Raw genomic sequence first — 5,000 nt, 5'->3', positions numbered from 1 at the left:
CACGACCTTTGGGTTAGATCTAAGCCTGTAGAGCGGCTACAGTTCCCACGACGAGTATTGTAGCTTACCAAAAATATTAAGATGCTGGTTTACTTTATGACAAGGAGATCTCGGTTGATTCTACAGGGGCATAAACGTGACGTAGAACCGTGCGTGTCTGGTCTTCTCGAGACGGAGGTGAGAGATGAGTTCATGCAGACTAGAACGCCTAAATTGTTCTGTTGTAAACATGGCGGTTCACAGCACCAGTGAAGTCGTCTCTCTGGCCTTTCTGTGGTCGAATTCCAAGACCTCCCGATACAATTTGAGCAAGTTTTGAAAGCTAAAATCTTCAATCGATGCTGTATTTCGCCGGTAGGACTGGGTGGCTCCACACTCATAAGAAAATCTATGAAATGAGAATCGGGGGTCTTCCCTTGTCATGGAACGGCCGAATTACCCAGAATTCCTTGTGGGCATGAAGGAGGCAAGCGGAGACTGGTCCTCATCAAATGAGGAAAAAGTAGCGAGAAGAAGATTTCTAGGCGGATACTGTTAACGAAGACTGTTAACGTAGACTTTTGATCATAGGAAATTCGGCCTGGCCTTTAGTAATTTCTTGTCAAAGAAACGGTATAATGTAAATAAGAGAGTAATGAGATTTATATTTGCGATCACCCGTCCTCTAACGTACCACTTATGTCAAACTCTACATCTCTATGGAATAAGCGGATTCAAACTTTCCTCATATTATTGTATAAAAGTAGTTAAAGAAAGAGAAGGCTTGTCCTTCATATATGAAAAATACGTTTTCTCTCCCGTTCTCTTCTTATGCATGATCTTCGTGGAAATTACATTCTGTCCCTCAATAAACCTAGAACAACCAGTTTATGGTCGTCCAAATGTTTCAATATTCGCTAAATTCTATTCGCTGTCGCAAAACCGCATTCGCTGTCGCAAAAACTCATTCGCTGTTGCAAATGTTCTTTCGCTAGTACTGAATTAACTTAATTTGCATTTGCTAAAATGAAAACATAATATTCGCTGACATTTAACAGTATTCGTCATTACTACATCAACTTCGCTGTTGCATAATATTGTTAGAAACCTCCAAGGCCGACCCTTACGCAATTCGTTTCCAGGCCTTCTGGCTGTTCGTACGTGTTTTGTCATTGTCTGCACGCAGTGAAGCGGTTAATTTTTAGCGACAGCGAATGAAATTTAGCGACAGCGAATGACATTTAGCGACAGCGAATGACATTTAGCGACAGCGAATGCAAATTTAGCGATAGCGAATGCAAATTTAGCGATAGCGAATGAGTCTTAGCGACAGCGAATGAGTCTTAGCGACAGCGAATGAGTCTTAGCGACAGCGAATGAGTTTTAGCGACAGCGAATAGAATTTAGCGAATATTGAAACATTTGGACGACCATACCAGTTATGGTCTTAGTTCTTTTTCTTACGTTTCTTACGTATTAGCTAAGTACGTTGCAAAATGCGCTACCTGATTTTTCCCGTACCACTGAGTTTACTGGTTTTAAACTAATCCAGGGCCGTGGCTTTTCGTTTTGATTAATATATCTTTTAAGTATTATTTAATATTTAGTTATGTATCTGTATATATTATGTATGTTAGCTGTAATGTCTCAAAGATATTATTCTGAAATTCGAGATGAAATAAAGTTTTATGCATGCATGTATGTTACCTTCGGCAGGGCGCATGCGTGCACTTTGTAATCTGCGACTCCAGTGCTTACCAAATGACAGATGAAATGACTTTTCTCTTCAATATATAAGCGATCGAAATGTTACGTTAAAATGTAATGACAAGGGCGGTTTGGAGCTGTGAGTAGGCGTGGGATTTGTCTCATATGGTTTAGGGGCCGACATATCCCTCCCTCAATGCCGTACCGGGAGGCGAGGTCGGTAGCAGAAAGCAGCGAAGGGCCAACTGCGTCCAAAAGTGATTGCACGGGCCGAGATCCCGGGATGACTCGTTTGGTACGACGCTCCAGCGCCACGTCTGGAGGTACTGCATATTTTTCTCGTCTCGTCTTTAATCATTCGGTCAGCGCATGCATGCGTAAATGTTCAGCCTCTCCGATACCTACAACACTAAACATATTTACTTGGAGCACTTTGCGAATGGTCAGAATCATCGCGTTACAAGATGGTAGCTTATACCACATCCCCCTTCCCGCAATTCAATGTTGTGTGAGAATTTTTCGGGCGACTACTAGTAGTTGTGGAAATCAACATTGGAGGAAGGGGGAAACGGGGATGGGTGTTCCAACAAATGTGACGAGTATTGTAGCATTGCCGGTCCCCTTGGGTGGTCTGGGTCTACGCCCCTTGTTGAACAAATCGTATCGCAGATGCATCAGCTACCAGATGACTCTCTGATAAAATGAACTCAGCAAGCAGTGAGAGGAGAAAGGGCGAGGTCTTAAAAGCAGGGGGGAGAGGATAAAGGAGGTGGCGCCTCAGACGACTAGGTGCGCACTAGATCTGGCCACGGAGAAAGGGTCATCGATGTGGCTAACAAAAGGCAATTCCGTGACGAGATCAAGTTGCGCTATGACTGGCCAATAGACGACATTCCATCCACTTGTGTATGCGGGGAGGTGTTCACTGTAGACCATGCAATGATCTGTAAAAGGGGCGGTTTTGTCATCCAGCGTCACAATGAACTTAGAGATCTGGAAGCTGAGATTCTAAGGACTGTTTGTAGCGATGTAAATATTGAACCTGTTCTTCAAGATGTCTCTGGAGAGCAGTTGCGTAGAGGGTCTAACAGAGCACAAGATGCAAGTTGGACATTCATGCACGTGGCTTTTGGAAACACCAAAGATCAGCCTTTTTTGATGTTAGGGCATGTCACCCGAATGATGAATCCTACAGGGACCTAGTACCACACCAGATCTATCGTTCGCATGAGACCGAGAAAAAGCGCCAGTACTCAAGTCGAGTTCTTGAAGTCGAAAATGGAATAACTGCTCCTCTATTTTTCACAACAACCGGTGGGGTGGGAAAGGAATGCCTCATGCCCCATAGACGTTCAGCAGGGTTAATCGCCATAAAGAAAGGGGAGAGGACTATGCCAAGACAATTGCTTCGATTCGCGAAAGTACTTCATTTGCACTCCTTAGTTCCACACTGATTTGCCTGAGAGGATCAAGGACTGTAAAGCGAGTCTCATGTGATTTTAGGAATGTATATATAGACGTCGAGACAATTGAAGGAGCTATTAAATAGAAATTTTAAAGTACTATTTTAAGTTTTAGTCCAAATGATTGCTTTTTGAATTTTAGAAATGAACACTTTTTGTACACCAGCGGTATAAAGTATAATATTTTATATAAATTTGTAATTTTTTGCAATGTCTAATTAGGCTTGGTTAAGATCCTTATTATTATTATTATTATTATTATTATTATTATTATTATTATTATTATTATTACTATTATTACTTTTGAATCATCAGCTCCAAATTCTTTCTTACAGTGGTTAACGCAAATACAAACAAAATTAGTACACTTAAATTGCTTTGATTTTGCTACTCTTAATCATTTACATGTACTTAACTTGAAATCTACAGATTACTATTTGGGATAAAATTGAACTGCTCGCCCAATCCTAATAGAGTACCTGTTGAGTTAATACAATTTACGTAATAACAAGGACTACTTACGGTCCTCAAACGTTGTTGCATTCAGTAGTCTTGAAGCATATCCCGGCTCTGTAGTTTTCCCTCTCACTTTGATGTAATAGGTGGTAAATTTTCTCAAATCAGTCAATAGTCTATCAAAAGTACTTCCAGTGACTCGAGCTTCTGTTTCCAGGTCATGTTTTCGTTGCCCATAGTATATTATGTAATTGGTTATTATTCCATTCTGCAAAGCTGGTTCCTTCCACGATACGAGAATTGATGTGGATGATTTGGCCTGGAGCATCACATCCTGTGGATGACTAAGACCTAGAACATACATTTAACAAACATAACTGCCATCTTTTTGGGTTGGAAAATGTTTTACTCCTTTACAATTATAATAATTGCAAGAATATCGCTTGTCAACATTTCACTTCAGGTATGCGATAGCTCATTAAAACATTGCCTTAATGTATGTCAGTGGCCTTTGTGTCAATACTACGAGCATTTTACACTTCTACCACTGTGCACGTATAATAATCAGGACTTAAGTGCGGATCAATCAGATCATGGCCGCCCTTTTTCCTACGGAAAACTATTTACGAGAGTCTTCAGCAATCCTAAAATCAGAAGTCACGGTCTACTGCGCTGCAGTCATCTCTAACTTACTTTAGTAGAATTCTACTAGTAAACTAATGCAAATTCTGCAATCCGATTGGCCGAGCCATTGAACACTATCAGCCATTAGTGTGCAGTGGCTGGAGGTCGTCTTGGAAATAACGTCGTTTTTTCGTTTTTCCAAAGTTTTGGAGGAAAATTTGGATGCAAATGGGTAATTAAATTTCAGAGAAGTCTGAACAAAGGACATTTACGGTCTCTTGACTTTCAAAAAAGTTTAAATCATTGAAAAAGCTGACGTGCTCGCGCGCACAACGTAGATTTAAAGGGCAATTCAATTCGAGCGATCTCTTTCAAGTTTAATAATACGTCAAGAAATAATTGGAAACCGTTATTTGAAGTAAATTTTAGTAAGAATTCCACTAAATCAATTAGATTATTCGCTCTCGACTTCTATGAGGTGATAGTTGATGAGGCCTTCGGCGAATAATTTAATTGTTAAGTATGCCTGTCAAACATGGGTCCTCTACGGAAGAGACATTCGAAAAATTCTGCGAATCAAGTGGCAATACCGAATTAATTACTAGCAACGGAGTCCTCATTCCAGCAGATATGGAAAGCCTAGAGGCCATCATTATCCGACATAGAATAAGATGGGCTACGGGAAATCTTGCCCGAATGCCAGACTCCCGCCTTTCCAAACAAGTCCTCTTCTCAACTTGCATCTAGCAAAAGACCACGAGGTGCCCCCGA

This window comes from Montipora capricornis, chromosome 9 (assembly GCF_036669925.1).
Source record: "Montipora capricornis isolate CH-2021 chromosome 9, ASM3666992v2, whole genome shotgun sequence".
NCBI classification, from domain to species: Eukaryota; Metazoa; Cnidaria; class Anthozoa; order Scleractinia; family Acroporidae; genus Montipora; species Montipora capricornis.
Note: the sequence above shows the minus strand (reverse complement) of the source record.